We start from the raw sequence: 19,418 nt of genomic DNA, 5'->3' as shown, positions 1-19,418 counted from the left end.
GAAGAGTGGCTAAGTTTGGGACTAGTAAGGTCAACTACCATAATGTTTTCAATATCAAGACTTGGGCTGACAGCCTCAAATTTTGATAGGGCCTGAGAATTGGGGGTTGGAGAAGAAGGATCAAGGACATGAAGGTTTGTAGTAGGTAAGCTAGGAAGAATAGTGGAATCAAGTTTAGAGGATTCTTGCAATGTACTAAGATCTTTAGATACTTCTTATTGGCAAAGTCAACTGAAGACCTCCTTAAAGGTGACAAGAGCACTAGAACCAACATAAGGAAACTTGGACTCATCAACGATCACATGCCTGGATATATAAACCTTATTTGACAGAGGATTGATGCTTGGTTTTGGGGTCCAATTTAGAGGTATTATAGGGAACAAGATAAGGATAACAAGTACACCCAAAAACTTTTAGGAAAGAATAATATGGAATTTGCTTTACCAATAACACATAAGGTGACTTGTTTTCAAGGTTAGGACTGGGAAGTCTATTTATGAGATAAACAGCAGTTTTAAAGGTGTCTACCCAAAACATGGTGCTCATAAAGGCATGAGACATCATACTCAGCCTTGTTTCTACATGTTTCTGCTTCCTTTCAGTTACCTCATTTTGTTGGGGAGTGTGAGAACATGATATCTAATGATTAATACCATGGCTATTTAGCAAATTTGAAAAGGCAGGACTCATAAACTCGTCACCCCCATCACTATAAAAAAAATTTATTTTAAAACTTTCTATAATATTTTTAAATATTTCAAAGCAACTCAAGGTGTCTGATTTTCTTGCCAAAAAAAAAATAACAAAGAAAATTGAGAATAATCATAAACTAATAACAAATAAAATTTATGTCCATCTCTAGAGAGCACAAAAGTAGGCCCTCACAGGTCAACATGAAGAATCTCAAGAGGATAAAAAGTAGCAGTCTTAGACAAACCAAATGGTAATCAATGAGTCTTCCCAACCACACAGCTAGAACATAAATAAGATAAATGCAAACCATTGACATGAGATAAAAATTGTCTAGAACAAAAAATATCCATAATACCCCTATTGGGATGTCCAAGCCTGCAATGCCATATTTTTGGAGAGGTATCCTTTTGAGCAAAATGTGTATATGCTCCCTTTCTTGACTCATCCTCTCCTTTGCTCCAAACATAAAGACCTCTCTCGCTTTGTCCTTTTAGGAGAGTAACCTTGTTCTTCATATCCTTGACATAGAAACATGTAGGATGAAACTTAAATATGCAATTATTACCATGAGTGAAACGGGCAACCGAAATAAGATTTTTCATGATTTGAGGAACAAGGAAAACATTCTTTAAAATAAAAGAATTTGTCCTTAGAGGGAAGTTTAATTGTATATGAGGAGGACATGAAAAGATTAGCAACATTACCTACCATAAATGTTTCTAGACCATGATATTCGTCTTTTTTAGTCATGACTCTTCCTTCTATTGTCACATGGTGAGATGCTCCTATATCTAGAAACCAATTGGGCTTTTCTCCAGATGACATGTCCAAGACTGCAGCGAATGCCTTAGGAATATCCTAGCAATTCCTAGTAGAGTGGTAAGTTTGACCACAAAACAGACAAATAACCCCTAGTGACTGGAGTTCCCCTTATCTTGATCACCACCACCTCTACCTTGATTATTTTCACAATTACCAAAAATTTCAAAATTCCTACCTTGACTTCTACCACCACCTCTTCTTCCTCTAAACCCTGAACCATGACCTCTTCCTTGTTGAGTAAAGAAGGTTGTGGCAGCAGTGTCTTGAGATGATCGTTAATTTAGCAGTTGGATCATTTTTTCTCAATTTAATAACATATCATATAGACGGCCATAAAAACAAGGAAGCTTTTCATTCTCAAAAGTGGTCGCAATGGTAACAAAGCTTTCATATTAATGAGAAAGAACATTCAATGTATAATGCACTAAATCAACATCAGAAACTAATTCATTTACAGCACTTAGAGAAACAGACAGATATTTGACATTATTTAAATACTCTACATGGTTTTGTCCCCTTTCTTGACATCCTGGAGGTCTCTCTTCATTTGCATAATCCTAAAGCTTGATTGAGAGGCATAAATTTTCTCAAGGGCGACTCATGCTTTCTTGGCACTGAGAATTTTTATGATTTGATTGAGCACAGCCTTAGTCACAATGGCCTTAATCTAGCTTAGAGCTAATTGGTTAGACCTTATCCACACAGAAAAATCATGATTTATAGAGCATCATTCACCTTCTTTGGCTACACTTTAATATCGATAGGGAGCAGGACACAGTCCATTTGCAATTTTTATCAAATCCTGATCATAACTGACTCAATTTATGACCCCCATAACAAGTGGTTATTCCCATGAAGCTTAATAGAAATCAAGCTGGAAAAAGTGTTCCATTGGATTCTCGCATTCGAGACCAATGTTGAACTCATAATGGATAATTCACCATAACTTAAGAAACATGACTGGGATAAAAGGATCAGTTAACCTACCCAACGAACCAAGGCTACCTTACTCAAGCAGCTTCGCACGGATAAACGAAGCAGGGCAATCGACACACTTACCCCACAATGCCAGATGATCTTGATACTCCCAGGGTACACGACTTCCCTGATGAGAAACAGCTCCACGCTGACCACAAGCACAACAGGATCACGGTTGTGCCTTCTGAAGACCCAGCTTCATGCTGGTCTCACACTGAACACAGGCATACGACACCTTGCTGAAGAACCGACACGCTGAACACACGTTGATCGCAGCAAGGTTCACGCTGATCACAAAGAACATACCTCAATGCCCACGACAATGGCATCCACCGCTCCTTCACGCTGGACCAGACTTTGACAGCTTGAACGATTCCAAAAGACCATGGCTCTGATACCATGAAAAATAATCAGAGTCTGATGATGGATGAAACACTATTTTATGTGGTTAGGCTGGCCTAAGCCTACGTCCACAGAAACCTCTTCCAGTCACTTTATTCCAAAAAAATTTCTAAAAGGGGGAGAGGTATATTTATAGCCTTAGGATACAAAAAGGGATAAGGACCTGGGATGTCCCCCAACCATACTCAAGGATTTCTGAAAACAAGAGACCTCTCAACCTGTGGGGTTTTCTTGGATCAGGGAGACTCTTAGGAACGTGTGGACTGGGATGTGGATTCTTATGCATAACTAGATCTGAATCTTCTTTAACAAAGGTGATGCACGCACGCTAGCTGCTCTTACCAGACAAACGGAGCCCCGTTGGTTGGCTCACAGAGTTGCCATCACCATCCGTTCTTTGGGTGCACTCGTATTTGCAAAACCCGGGAGATGGGATGGGAGTTGTTGTTTTCAACTTTCAAATTTAGATAAGATATAGTTGCCAAATCAGATGGTGCAAGCCTTAAATATTTGATCTTTTCATCTCTCAAGGTCCTCTTAGCAATAAATATTTGTTTCTTCCTTCTTCGATGCTTTTACCTGGAAGTTTGACAGTTGTGTTTGAGAAGAATATGGTCAATACAGTTTAAATCCTAAAACGGGGATTTGATCAATCATGTAGCTTACAAATCCTGGAGTTAAAAAAACTAGGATTTGGCATCTCATCACTAAATACAGGATTCCAAACAAAGCCTTGATTGCTTATGCTTTCCATATCCCGCTTGGTTGTATCTAGAAGTGGCTCTTAACAATGTAATGCCGTGTGAGATATTTGTTTGGGGATGGGACGGAAGATGGAGATTTAGTGAATTCCACTTACCGACGCTGCTACTTGGAAGTCTGGACCTGAACCCAAGATTTGTTCAGTCATGGATCTAGTTTCAAAAGTAGGAGACCATGTATTGTGGAAAGATAAACCACTGATTGAGAATGCTAAATTGATGTATAACCACAGTAGGTCTTGTCTACTGTAGATAAAGGTGGGGAGCCTCAATCTCCCAGCTTCATAATTAAAAAAAAAAAAAACTACATCTTTAAACAAAAAAGGATGTAGCTGATAACACTACTCTCATCACCCATTCTCTTTTTTCACTTTCATCCCCCATTGCAACACTAATTCCCAAAGAGAGTTTGGGAGCCTACCATCGGAGCACCATCCGAGTGAAAGTGTGGAATTCATATAATTTGATTTTGTTTGAGAGCATGGAGAAATGGTATTTGAGGGTGTTGACATGGGAAATGCCACCACCAAATCCTTAAATCAACTGCAGCCATGAAGAGGTGGTAATTTCCAAATATATTGCCGACACCGGTGCTTTCAACTACCACCTAGTTCAGTTTAAAGGTGCATTGATTGACCATCCCCCTGCCCAAACACCTTGTTATTCCAACTTTGTGAAAATGGATTTCAGAAAAGAGAATTCAAGCCTAGAGGCACGTTCTTAAGATCGCTATCTTTAGAACTTCAATCGCCCCACTCCGGAAATTCCGAAGATGCGAAAAAGGGTTTTGTTACGACTGAGTTCCCAGGATACAACTAGGCTTGAACCTCAAGAGAGTCACTGCTTCGCAAGAACAGATGACCTCTCCCACACATGAACTCAGCAAGCCAAAACCGAGAAGAAAGAAAGGAGAAAACTGAAGAGTCAGAAATTCTGATGATCTTCAAAAAGACGAAAATAGAAGAATTTATAGACTTTTAGAGAGGCCAAAACGTTTTGCAATAAATGAGATTAAAGGCCATAAATCTGACAGTTTGAAAATAGGACAAAAGGTACCTGGTCACCCACCTTTGACTGTCAATCAAAGGCCTCCAAAACCGTCCAACAGTCACAAAGCGCCTTAAACTCAATATAAATGCTATTAAACCTTTCAAATGGCCAGATGTCTCAAAACCGAAAAATCAAAATGGATATTTGCGCCTCATATGCACCTCGCACCGCTGCGAAGTGCAAAGTGCGCCATCAAAACGCCACATTGCGCGTGCGTGTGCGCGAACAGCGCGTCCGTTGCTGCACGCAATCCACCTAAATACTCAAGGCTTACCAAAGTAAAGAATAGATTACAAACTCTCTATTTAAACCTCTTGAAAAACTTTTCTCTCTTAGATATGAGACTAAACTTTTTCCAAAACACTTTTGGTAGTAACCATTAATAATTTAAAACTTTCCTAACACACCTTTCATTGGAAATGAGAAAGGAATGACTAAACTATCTCAAACAAATGCTTTGAGAAGTGCCAAATCCATGTTTTTTACTCCATGTGTGGAATCCATAGCTGCAACCTTAGGGCTTGGCTTCCGTTTGTGGATTCCTTCCTGTAGAATCCCATTTCAGTAGCCTAAATATTCGTGGGAATTCACATTTACTTCAATGAGAAACCACATTTACCCAGTTAATCCTAAGTCCAATGCACTCAAAACATTCACAAGAAACCTTCTTGCCTCTGAACGTGTTGACTTCTAAATTCCCGTTATGTCTTTGCTAATTCCTCAAATATGCAGTCAACAGAAAGCTAGAATCGCATCATCATCATCATATCATGCCTTGTCCCCCATCTGCATGAGGTGGGTTTTGAAACTCAGAAGAAATTGCCCAAGACTTTGAAGGTCGTCTCCTGTCATAATTGCAAGTTTCCTTGTTCTCACAATATTCTATCATGTTTGGAGAAGATCACCAACCTCAAACAGGTAATCCTGGCATTCCCGTTTGGTTACATGCTGCTGATTCCCATTTGGTTACTTGCTGCTGATTTTCTCAGTCTTTATAGACTTCTACCTTAAGATATATGGCGGCAAATTAAAGTTTGAAACGGTAAACTAATGGCATCCTTTTTTCATGTGAGAACCCGAAATTCTTTTATTTTTCTCGCGTTTTTATCAACAAAATGTCAGCCAGAAAATTAGTTTTAAACACAAAAGGCATATTAATTCACAAAAGAATAAAAACAAAAAAAATACAAAATTTTACTTTTCTGACCATATTAGCACATCCAAAGATCAGGGTCATAATTAGAGGTAAAGTCCCTTTGTGGGCTTTGCACTAGAAATTCAGTCGAGACACGCATCTATCTCAGCTTAAATCACAGGACTTACATTCCAAGTTTCCTGTGTGTGACCATTGTGACGATCTTCGATTGTAAATAGTTTGCCTAGTGTTCTTCCAAAGGCTAAGAGAAAAAGGAGGCTCTAAAAGAAGTTTTGGGATTCAATGGGTCTACCAATTACAGCAACATTTCTCATTCTCCTCATCCATCTGAATGCTAAACTATGGCATCAGATGAAGAAAACTCGAGCGATCTTGTGGGATTCCGACCAGGTTGGTGCAACTTTATTCCAACATGTAATATCTTTTGCTCTCTCTTTTTTCTGGTTCAATTTTGATGTGTGTTCCCTTTTATTTTTTTCTAGCGAAAAAGCATTTGCCACCAACATGGACTGTTGAGATTGGCCACAAAATCCTAAGTCAGAATGTGAATAGAGAGTTTCATATTTCCATAACACCCACTTTTAGTAATGGTAGTGGTGGTGGTGCATTCTCTGCTGGTGGTGCCAGCAGCAGGGGTGGAGGCTACACTGGTGGTGGTCGTGGTGACTGTACTGGTACTGGATATTCAGGACCTGGAGTTTCCGGCACACATGGTGACACAACTTCAGCAAACAGAAGCCCAGCTAGCAGCAGAGCTTGCCTTATTCCTATCAAGAAGGTTAATATATTGGTGGTTACCCTCTACTTTTACTTGTGATTTAAGATTTTATATCTTATCTTAAAAGTGCAATTATGCACAAGATTTGTCCCATTGATGCTAATATCGCAGTTGTTTGTATCTTTCTAATGTAAATATTTTTTTTACTCAGAGAAACCGCCCCAGGCGTAGAGACCTAGCCGTGTTGGCTCAGCCTGCCGTACTTGCGGTCTTTGTCCATGTCGGCATAAAACTCTGAGGGCTTACCCCTCGACCCCATAGAGTCGCCAAGCTTTGGCTTACGAAGGGGTGGCACCCATGGGATTTGAACCTAGACTGCCCGTCAAACAGTCTAGGCTCCATCCCACTACACTGGGTCTTTCTATTGTAAATATATTGCTACAATCATTTTATGTAAAACCTAATTGGGACGTCGCAAGTTTGAATCCCAATGGTATATGGCTGTATAACTGGTAGGGATCTGGCTAACCTCAGCTTTCTCTGTAAAAAAAAAAAAAAGACTAATTGGGATCTCATCAGTAAGCATGTTGATTTATTAGAAATCAAACCTTAAATTGTTTTTTTTCAAGAAAAAAATATGTTTTTATCAGTTGGAACACTTTGAAGCATTTATAACCATTGATTTTTGGATCACGAAAAAATCTTCCTCACATGTTGGAATCCTTTGATCAAATATTGACCCACACAAAACAGATCACATAAATCATATCTATAGGGTCAGATTAACTTTAAAAAACACAAGGGATTTGCTAAGTTGTTTGTACATACAAAGGATTGTAGCAAATCTTTTCCGTATCAGGAATATATTTGCTAATCATTTGTTTGTACAATCTAGGGGTGTCAACGGGCCTGGTTTACCCAGACCCAACTCGAACCAAACCCTATAGGATCCAGGTTTGGTGATAAATAAGAAGACCCGATTAAGACCCTAAGGTTCGATTAATACATGGACCCTATAGTCTCTGAAATTTTATACCAGACCCGGACCCAACCCGAGTTTCGATTAAGACCCACAATTTTTCAATGTAAAAATGATAAAAAATACGATTTTACTGGGTATGGTCTAGGTTTGGTTCACGTAGTTCTTATCGGGTTCAGGTATGGTTTTTTATAGCGGACCTGATTAGACCCGAGTCCAGACCCAATATCATATCCAAAAATCTGGTTTAAGTCTAGTTCTACTTCTACCTGCGTCTCAAACAAACCAGGCTCGTTGACACCCCTAGTACAATCTAATTGATAACTCATGATGTAAGACCCGAAAATTTTCTTAGAAATTATCCAATAGAAGATGAAATTTCATGATGCAATTATTTATGTATTCGTGCATAAATATGTATATGCATATGTATGTGTGCACATTCGTGTACAGATACATATATGTGTAAATGTATATCGAAAACCCTAACGCGAAAGTATATATGTATATATATTCCTTGTAATTATACCTAAGTTTGGTTCAAAAGCATATGATTAATTGAATTTCACCGACGAGACCTCTAAACGATCTAAACCCTTTCATTTTAGGTAATTCGACAAGAGATTGAGATTTGAGAAATTCGTAAGTCTTACTAGAGTATAGATAAATGTACATGTATGCGTATTGCAATGCATTTTTCATCGAAACCCTAAGTTTTATTTAATTTTCATAAGATCAATTGAATGGAAAATCAAAGAATTTAAATGATGTAAAACCCCTTTATTTTACGTACTTTGGGCAATGAATGTATTTCTAAAAGAATTATGGGTTTTACCAGAATTGAAGTTGAACATTTCAAAATATATATACATAATAATTCTAAGTGTAATTTTTAATAAAACCAAAAATCAGCTTGTGGGGTGTTTGGGCTCGACTTAGAGAGCTCAAACATGGACCTAGTTGGGCGTGTTTGACCAGCTAGGAGGTTTGACCAAGTTGGGCGGTGGTCCCTTGATAATTAAAATATAAGATTTTGAAGGATAAAATCCGATTGGCCATGTGGGCGGCAGCCCCATAGCATTTTTGAAAGAAATTAAAAGTAGCAAAAAGGATGCAACCTCTTTGGCCATAGGAGGGCGGCAACCCCAGGGCACAATTTGAAATTGTTCTAAAACCTAAGAGGACATAATAGACATAAATCTATGGCATTTTTGAAAGATTTCTAAATGATTTCAAATGAACGCATCCTATAGGGGGTGTGGGAGGCATACTTGAAATCACTTCCTTGGTGGATGTGCAACACATCCCAACTCTTCATTTTTCTGAGATTTAATCTCAGCCACACCTTGAAAACCCTAGACTTTATAGCATTTTTTAGAAGGGATGAGAGGGAATCAAGGGGCAATTTTGCTCCCTCTCTCTCATCTGTCTTGCTCTCCTCTCCCCTTCCTCTAGCTCCACCGAATTCTTCTCCTTGTGTGTGTGTGTGTGTGTTGTGTGGGGTGTGAACCGAAAGCTTGGTAGCCATCCATTTCCAAGTAACTAAGAAGCTTTCCATCTCCTCCTTCAACCAGGCAAAGGTGTGAAATCTCCACGGCTTCCATATTGTGCGAATCGTGTTTCCTTAAACATGAAATCCATTCTTTCATGGTGTGATATGCCATGCATAGAAGCTGGACGGATTAGAGATAGGTGGAGAAATTTTCGGTCGTTTACTTACACATGGTTCACTTGTTGCGCATACAAGTTCACACACCATGCACCATTTTGCTCACTTTCCTCCTGGTGCACAATACTTGGTTGTTGTATACATGTTGGTTCTCTTGGCCCCTTTTTTGCCTGGCCATGGACTGAACCTATGGAGTTCGGTCACCCCTTGTGCTCAGCCATAGGCCAGTACTTACAGCAGAGGAACCACCCTTATAAGGGTCGGTCTGTTGTGCGATGGTGGCTTTAGATAAACGGTTGTAGCTATGTTCCAGTTCGGACCTAGTTGAGCCCCAGATTTATTTTGCATGGTTTGCCTATGGCATCCGTTGGCTGCACTTACATTTTTAATGTAAATAACACAATTCAAGCCCACAAACGAAGTTATTGCAACTTATCGCGCTCATTTCTAAGCATGATTGTGAACTTTACAATGTTAACCATGATGTTCAAACGTAGAAGCTTTTCACAATACGCGTGATGGAATGATTCAAGAATCATAAACGTTAGTTATGGTTATTTGTGCAAATGAATTTTTGTGGCTAAGGTACACTCCACTCTTGCACATATTGGCACGATCTCGATATGGAACATATGTGACATGCATAGCTGGTAAAATTCACATTTTTGTCGAAAGTACATGCTTGATGGAATTGAAATACTTTCACATGCACATGGCTCTTGTAAGGGCAGTAGAATGGTATTAATGAATTAGCACACTTTTTGCAATAAGTTTGACTATGTCTTAACACGTGTGCAATACTTGCATGGTTGCGAATTTCTATCATATGCATGATATTCAAACATTGTAATATTTTTGAATTATGCTAAATAAAGCACCTTACATGACATAGTTACATTATAAGCACGATGATTCAAGTTTCGTAAGTTACTTAACATGTCTTATGAATGATAGTGAATGACAACATGCTTATTGATAGCCCACATGCACTTGTCGCACATCTTTACATGATTTCAAGTATTCAAATGCATATAATGTGACATGGAAATATCAATGTTAGGGCAAGAATGAATACTTTTCACTTGCACATCATGTCACCAAACTTAGAAAAAATTGAATGAATGATGTTGATAATTCAAGTGTCTTATATTCAATAACGTTTCTTAGCATTTAATGAATGCTTGAATGTTTTCGTGTATGTTTATATTGGACACACGATTCACCCTTGACACTTGATTCGTTCCAAAAGTATAAAGGGGACATGAGGCACCTTGCACGGGTATGGTTGTCTTTGAGACTTTGTTGAATGTTGAACTCCATGGCGAGTTACGTGTGGGAGATGGACCCACCTCATGAGTCAAGCTCGCTTGTTTAAGTATGTCACACCCTTGTATGTTAATTGAATGTTATTGCCTTCACCGATGAAGTACTCTTCTTGGCTTGTTGTGCCAGAGCACGTAAATGTACGAGTGTGACCTCGACATGTTGATCGAGTTGCCCGGCGGAAAACACAAGGTTGAATGGGCTTAATTAAGTACCTCGAAATAAAGGAATGTTGTTGGATATCCCTAATTAAGATTAACTGTTGACTTATGAATTTGATGATTTCCATCATAGTAATTGCTCAATGGCTTACTTGTTCAATTGCTTACTTATTTGATTGTTCAATAGTTAAATTGTTTGACTGCTTAAATGCTTAAGTACACTAAGTTATGCATCTAGATGCATACATGTTACACGATGATGTTATTCATTATTTAGTATTAACTCTATGATTTAAGGTTGTATGTCCCGACTCTTTGTTATAATTAATGAAATGCTCGTTATTGCCATTGAATGATAATGTTAATTACATAATCATGCTAGTCGTTTGATAATGACTCTTACTGCTTATTTTCGATCATGTTGCTTGAGTTGTATCTTTCCTGCTTAGTTGTGACTCTTAATTGCATATATATTATGAGAATGCTTACATACCCAATTTAAATTTCAAAAGCATGCTATTACTTGTTATCCCTTATTACTCAGTATTCATTTTGCTTATTGCCTCTATACTTGCTTATAATTGTAATTATTTAATCATTGTGAATGAATGATAATGAGAGTTGCATCATGTTCGCTTTGTTTCCATTTTTTATAAATGGATATTGTGGATATTCTCTCACCAACTCGCAAGAGTACTGATCCTGTTTTATGGGGATGCAGGTTGTGCGATGGGCTCGATGTGCTGCGAGGATTGGATCTCACACTTCTAAACCTCCCGTGATTCTGGCAGTTATTTGGAGAAATGTCCCATCCTTTTTAGAGACATTTTGTAAAGAAATTAATTGTAGATATTCTGTCTCATTTTGTAAAATAATGACACTTGTTGTTTCCATTTGTTGATTCCTTCTATAACCCACTCAGAATTTCCAACCGATTTTCCTTATGTTTTTTTGCTTTGCGCAATGTTTTCAATGCTTTCAAAAAAAAAACTTTACTCTAAAAATCTAAGGATTTTCCAAGTTGGGATGTTGGGGCGTTACAGAACCGGTATCAGAGTTGTATTTTAGAAGTATGGTTCAAGACTCTACACGCTTCGACCATCGCACTGTAAGTATACCTGACTTAGTAGATTTTATTGATTGTTGTTTGGTTGCTTATACATGCGTAGTTAGATAAATATGTGTGTTTTATCGGTTGTCGTCGGATGTGAGACACAACCTTATGCTTAAAGCCTTACATGATTTGGCTCAAGGCATCGAGAGTCTGAACCAAGCGGTTGAGACTGTTATGTGAAGCGTGCAAGTGTTTGTGAATCAAGCACTTTCTTGTGCGAGATGTAAGATAGATCACGTGGGGTAAATCTGTCCCCATGAACTGAGTTTATGCACCTATTGTGGCCTGAGAGGACACTTAGTAATTGAGTGTCAATTGAAGTTTGGTGTAGAGTTTTGGAAAGGGTAACGTTGTTACGCTTGTGGATGTGGTTTCCTAAGTTAGTTTGTGTCAACTCCTGTGAGAGTTGAAGTCTATGACCTAAACCAAGAGACTACTTACGTATTTCACCTTCTTGTTCCACATTACTTCAGCGCAGACGATTTATGAATTGTAACGATTATCGAATGATTACACCAATTGTATTGAAGATGATGTGGTTTTGATAATAGTCGTCTGATGAGACTCTAAGTTAGTGTTTCCCATTGTTTTCCAACTACGTTGGATATGTTCATAACCCTATTCTTGTTGAAGGGTAATTTGTGGAAGTGATCTTCCGGGCAGACTGCTAGAGCCTTGTCTATGCCTATTGAACCTTGAAATTTCTAGTTGGAGGAAATTAAAGATCCCCAGTTGTTCTTGGTGATGAGAACATACAAATGTATGCGCTTATCAAATTGCTTGTGAGTTGTCAATGATGGCAGTCGATACTTGAGAGGGTCGTAGACGGGGATAATGAAATGTCGATCTTTATGGTGGATTGTTTTTTAGAAAGCGTTGTGGGAATTCTTGTTCCCCGCCACTGTCTGAGGGGCTCGTGGTGTGATGAGATTAGCTCGGGTGGTGATTCCTGGTGATGCCAGCAATGCCATTAGAGGGGTGATTCTTTGATGATGTTGTTACGGTGATGATTCTCTAATGATGCCATTAGAGTGATGATTCTCTAATGAAGGTTATTGGAGTGGTGACTCTCCAACAATACTGTTAGAGTGGTGATTCTCTGACTATGCCGCTAGGGTAGTGATTCTCTAACGATGTCATTAGAGTGGTGATTCTCTAATGAATGTTGTTGGAGTGGTGATTCTCCAGCAAAGCTGTTAGAATGGTGATTCTCTAACAATGTCATTAGAGTAGTGATTCTCTAATGATGTTGTTGAAGTGGTGATTCTTCAACAATGTTGTTAGAGTGGTGATTCTCTAACGATATCATTAGAGTGGTGATTCTCTAATGAAATTGTTGAAGTGGTGACTCTTCAATGATACCGTTAGGGTGGTGATTCTCTAACGATGTCATTAAGGTGGTGATGCTCTAATGATGTTGCTGGGGTGGTGATTTCTCAGCAATGCCGTTAAAGTGGTGATTCTTTGACGATGCCATTAGGGTGGTGATTCTCTAATGATATTGTTGAAGTGGTGATTCTTTAACAATGCCGTTAGGGTGGTGATTCTCTAACGATGTCATTTGGGGTAGTGATGCCTTAATAAAGTGGCTGGAGTGATGATTCTTCAACAATGCCGTTAGGATGGTGGTTTCCTAACAATGTCTTTCGAGTGGTGGCTCGTTATTTATGAGATCGATGTGGTGATTCTCCGGATAGTGCGTTAGAGTTACAATTCTCTAACGATGATCGTCCAGAATGGTGATTTTCTGACGATAGTGGCCTTAAGTAGTGTCACTTGGGGTCATTCGAAGAATATATTGAGATATTGCACAATTAAATTGTGATGTAGCACTGCTTGAATTGTGCATACTGCACTCGAGACTTTTGAAAGATTGATACGATTATTACTTAGCGAGCATGGTTGTGAAACCTATTGATTAATTACTATTATATTTTTTTTATCCTGATAGATGACATGAGAGGCCAGGTGCAGCGATATCATGGACACCGTGAACAACCTTACTGAAGTTGTTCAACAACAGGTGGCCCATGATAAGCAGAACATAGGTACGGTCACCTACAAGCACTTTATGGAAATAGATCATCCTGCTTTTAAGGGTAAGACGGACCATGAAGTTGCTGAGTCATGGATACGCGAGATGAAACATATTTTTTGTGTTCTAAATGTCCCAGAGAAGCAGAAGGTGAATTTTGGTACCTATCGTTTGAAGGATCATGTTGAGAAGTGGTGGAACACGATTTCTGCTGTTAAATTCCAAGATAGGAATGTTACGTGGAATGAGTTTGTAGAGGTTTTGAACCCTGCATATTTTCCAAAGCATGAGCAAAGTAAAAAAATGCAAGAATTTTTAGAACTACAACAGGGGAGTACAACCCTGGCAAACTACATCACTAAGTTTCATTCTTTGGAGTGATATTGTACAAATGCATACAAAATGAAAAAGGATCGAGCAATGAAGTTTGCTCGTGGGTTGAAGCCAACTCTGAGAACCAAAGTGTTCACTAGCGGGCCAAAATCACTCGATGAGGTCATCGAGGTAGCAACATTGTTGAAAGAAAACTGAATTGAGGAGCTGAGGAACCAGCGGAATAAACCCGGATCACAGATCAAGATTCATGTGAGTACTAGTAAGAAGAATCCTAGCGAAAAGCAGTTCAAACCACCCACCAAGAAGCAAAAGCGTCAAGAAGACTACAAGGACCGCCAGCAACGAAGGCAATCACAACAACTAAATGTCCAACAAAAGTGTCGATGATGCAATGAAGATCATCCCTTCGAAGTTTGCCCTCTCTATGATAGCAAGTGTTTCAAGTGTGAGCAGCCAGGGCATATCGCCAAGTTTTGTCCCAAAAAGTCTTCTGGAGAATTAGTTATTGTTGATTAGGGTCCATCAAATGAGAAAATTTGACCATTACCGAGAATCTTGTTAAGGTCGTTGATCATCGGGATCAAGTTTTTACATACCAAGACCATTTTGTTGGTCAGAGAGTGTTGGCAACCCCATGGCATCGAAGAATGCGCATTGGAGCCTGAAGCGAGTATGAGGGAAAACTATCCTGACCTTTTTGAACATTTGATGTTGTGATTTCACGAACAAAATCCTTTTTAAGGAGGGTAGGATGTAAGACCCAAGAATTTTCTGAGAAATTATCCAATAGAAGATGAAACTTCATAATGCAATTATCTATGTATTCGTACATAAATATGTATATGCATATGTATGTGTGCACATTCGTGTATAGATACATATACGTGTAAATGTATATCGGAAACCTTAAAGCGAAAGTATATATATATATATATATATATATATATATATATATATATATATTCATTGTAATTATACCAAAGTTTGGTTCAAAAGCATATGATTAATTGAATTTCACCGAGGAGAGCGCTAAACGATCTAAACCCTTTCATTTTACGTAATTCGACAAGGGATTGAGGTTTGAGAAATTCTTAAGTCTTACTGGAGTATAGATAAATATACATGTATGCGTATTGCAATGCATTTTTCATCGAAACCCTAAGTTTTATTTAATTTTCATAAGATCAATCGAATTGCAAATCAAAGAATTTAAATGATGTAAAACCCCTTTATTTTACGTACTTTGGGCAATGAATATATTTCTAAAAGAATTATGGGTTTTACCGGAATTGAAGTTGAACATTATATATATAATTCTAAGTGTAATTTTTAATAAAACCAAAAATCAGTTTGTGGGGTGTTTGGGCCCGACTTAGAGAGCTCAAACATGGACCTAGCTGGGCGTGTTTGACCAGATAAAAGGTTTGACCAAGTTGGGCGGTGGTCCCTTGGTAATTAAAAGATAAAATTTTGAAGGATAAAATCTGATTGGCCATGTGGGCGGCAACCCCATAGCATTTTTGAAAGAAATTAAAGGTAGCAAAAAGGATGGAACCTCTTTGGCCATAGGGGGGCGGCAACCCTAGGGCACAATTTGAAATCGTTCTAAAACCTAAGAGGACATAGTAGACATAAATCTATGGCATTTTTGAAAGATTTCTAAATGATTTCAAATGAAGGCATCCTATAGGGGCGTGGGAGGCATACTTGAAATATTTCAAGTATGCCACTTCCTTGGTGGATGTGCAACACATCCCAACCTTTCATTTTTTTGAGATTTAATCTCAGCCACACCTTGAAAACCCGACTTTATAGCATTTTTTAGAAGGGATGAGAGGGAAGCAAGGGGCAATTTTGCGCCCTCTCTCTCATCACTCTTGCTCTCCTCTCCCCTTCCTCTAGCTCCACCGAATTCTTCTCCTTGTGTGTGTGTGTGTGTGTGTGTTATGTGGGGTGTGAACCGAAAGCTTGGAAGCCATCCATTTCCAAGTAACGAAGAAGCTTTTCATCTCCTCCTTCAACCGGGCAATGGTGAGAAATCTCCATGGTTTCCATATTGTGAGAATCATGTTTCCTTAAACATGAAATCCATTCTTCCATGGTGTGCTATGCCATGCATGGAAGTTGGACGGATTAGAGATAGCTGGAGAAATTTTTGGTTGTTTACTTACACATGGTTCACTTGCTGCTCATACAAGTTCATACACCACGCACCATTTTGCTCACTTTCCTCCTGGTGCACAATACTTGGTTGTTGTATACATGTTGGTTCTCTTGACCTTTTTCGCGTGGCCATGGACTGAACCTATGGAGTTCGGTCACCCCTTGTGCTCGGCCATAGGCCAGTAGCTATGTTCCAGTTAGGACCTAGTTGAGCCCCAGATTTATTTTGCATGGTTTGCCTATGGTATCTGTTGGTTGCACTTACATTTTTAATATAAATAGCACAATTTGAGCCCACAAACGAAGCTATTGCAACTTATCGTGCTCATTTCTAAGCATGATTGTGAACTTTACAATGTTAACCATGATGTTCAAACGTAGAAGCTTTTCATAATGTGTGATGGAATGATTCAAGAATCATAAATGTTAGTTATGGTTATTTGTGCGAACGAATTTTTGTTGCTAAGGTACACTCCACTCTTGCACATATTGACACGATCTCGATATAAAGCATATGTGACATGCTTAGTTGGTAAAATTCGCACTTCTGTCGAAAGTACATGCTTGATGAAATTGAAATACTTCCACATGCACATGGCTCTTGTAAGGGCAGTAGAATGGTATTAATGAATTATCGTTCTTTTTTCAACAAGTTTGGCTATGTCTTAACACGTGTGCAATACTTGACATGGTTGCAAATTTCTATCATATGCATGATATTCAAACATTGTAATGTTTTTGAATTATGCTTAATGAAGCACCTTACATGGCATAGTTACATTATAAGCATGATTATTCATGTTTCGTAAGTTGCTTAACATGTCTTATGAATGATAGTGAATGACAGCATGCTTATTGATAGCCCACGTGCACTTGTCGCACATCTTGACATGATTTTAAGTATTCAAATGAATATAATGTGACATGAATATATCAATGTTAGGGCAAGAATGAATACTTTCCACTTGCACATCATGTCACTAAACTTAGAGAAATTGAATGAATGATGTTGATAATTCAAGTGTCTTATATTCAATAACGTTTCTTAGCATTTAATGAATGCTTAAATGTTTTCGTGTACGTTTACATTGGACACACGATTCACCCTTGACACTTGATTTGTTTCAAAAGTATAAAGGGTACTTGAGTCACCTTGCAGGGGTATACTTGTCTTTGAGACTTTGTTGAATGTTGAACTCTGTGGTGAGTTACGTGTGGGAGATGAACCCACCTCGTGAGTCAAGCTCACTTGTTTAAGTATGTCACACCCATGTATGTTAATTGAATGTTATCGCCTTTACCGATGAAGTACTCTTCTTGGCTTGTTGTGTCAAAGCATGTAAATGTACGAGTGTGACCTCGACATGTTGATCGTGTTGCCATGCGGGAAACACAAGGCCGGATGGACCTAAGTACCTCGAAATGAAGGAATGTTGCCGGATATCCCTAATTAAGATTAACCATCGACTTATGAATTTGATGATTTCCATCATAGTAATTGCTCAATGGCTTACTCAATTGCTTTCTTATTTGATTGTTCAATAGTTAAATTGTTTAACTGCTTAAATGCTTAAGTACACTGAGTTATGTATCTAGATGTATACATGTTACACGATGATGTTATTCATTATTTAGTATTAACTCTATGATTTAAGGTCATATGTCCCTACTCTTAGTTATAATTAATGAAATGCATGTTGTTACCATTGAATGATAATGTTAATTAGATAATCATGTTAGTTGCTTGATAATGACTCTTACTTGAGTTGTATCTTTCTTGCTTAGTTGTGACTCTTAATTGCATATATGTTATGAGAATGCTTACATACCCAATTTCACTGTCAAAAGCATGCTATTACTTGTTATCCCTTATTACTCAGTATTCATTCTGCTTATTGCCTCTGTACTTGTTTATAATTGTACTTATTTAATCATTGTGAATGAATGATAATGATAGTTGCATCATGTTCGCTTTGTTCCTGTTTTTCATAAATGGATATTGTGGATATTTTCTCACCAACTCGCAAGAGTACTTACCCCATTTTATGAAGATGCATGTGATTGACAGGTTGTGTGATGAAGCTTGATGTGTTGCGAGGATTAGATCCCACACTTCTAAACCTCTCGTGATTCTGACAGTTATTTGGAGAAATGTCACATCCTTTTTAGAGACATTTTGTAAAGAAATGAATTATAGATATTCTGTCACATTTTGTAAAATAATGGCAATGTGTTGTTTCCATTTGTTGATTCCTCCTATAATCCACTCAGAATTTTCAACCTATTTCTTTTTTGTTTTTCCGCTTTCCGCAATGTTTTCAATGCTTTCAAAAAAAAAGTTTATTCTAAAAATCTAAGGATTTTCCAAGTTGAGATGTTGGGGCGTTACACATGATGCAAATCATTTTGACATCATATGTGTTGTCAATGAAAAATATGCTTTTATGAGTAAAGAAATTTCAAAGCATTAATGGTTGTTGATCTTTAGATTAAAAAAGAAAAAACTGCTTGGATGTTGGAATCCAGTCATCCAAGTGTTGGTCTTCACAAAACAACCCATGGAGATCATATCTACAATGTCAGATTTACCCAAAAAAGGAAAATGCTAAGCTGTTCATGCATACAAATTATTCTAGCAAATCTTTCCCCGTTTTGAGAATATATTTGCCATTTGTACATACAAAATAGAATTGAGATTTTATGATGCAAATCGTTTTGCCACAGTCATTTCTACTAACTTGCTTCCTGGTTCACCTTTTCCGTACAATTAAGGCTTCCAAAAATTTTCCAAGGTCTACCCATAATAGAATGAAGAGAGCTAATTATTGGCAGTAGAAACATTAAATGCAACGAAAGGAGGACCTGGAAAACAGCTGAGAAGTGAATTGACATTTCTATTGGTAAAAGTTAGCAATACCAATTATTCTGTCTTATTCTCTGTTTCTTTTGGGGACCCATATGCTTAGTGGAGAGCCGACCCAAAAATCTCATGTAATAAACGAGTTGAAAGCAAACTTATAGATTTTAAATTTGCTAGCATGGGAAGTGTAGCAAAATG

General features: G+C 38.1%; 1 long non-coding RNA gene across 1 annotated transcript; it reads right to left on the bottom strand.

Annotated features, from left to right (window-relative positions):
• Positions 1-812: 812 nt before the first annotated feature.
• On the bottom strand, positions 813-2,910 carry LOC149818785 (uncharacterized). The gene is made up of 2 exons (XR_016427354.1): positions 2,575-2,910; positions 813-1,211 (listed from the first exon to the last, which is right to left on the bottom strand). It is a non-coding gene; the product is annotated as an uncharacterized LOC149818785 (long non-coding RNA).
• Positions 2,911-19,418: the final 16,508 nt, after the last annotated feature.

Source organism: Nuphar pumila, chromosome 13, assembly GCF_984573655.1.
Source record: "Nuphar pumila chromosome 13, dmNupPumi1.hap1.1, whole genome shotgun sequence".
Classification (NCBI taxonomy): Eukaryota; Viridiplantae; Streptophyta; class Magnoliopsida; order Nymphaeales; family Nymphaeaceae; genus Nuphar; species Nuphar pumila.
Note: the sequence above shows the minus strand (reverse complement) of the source record. Positions and strands in the feature narration are given on the sequence as shown.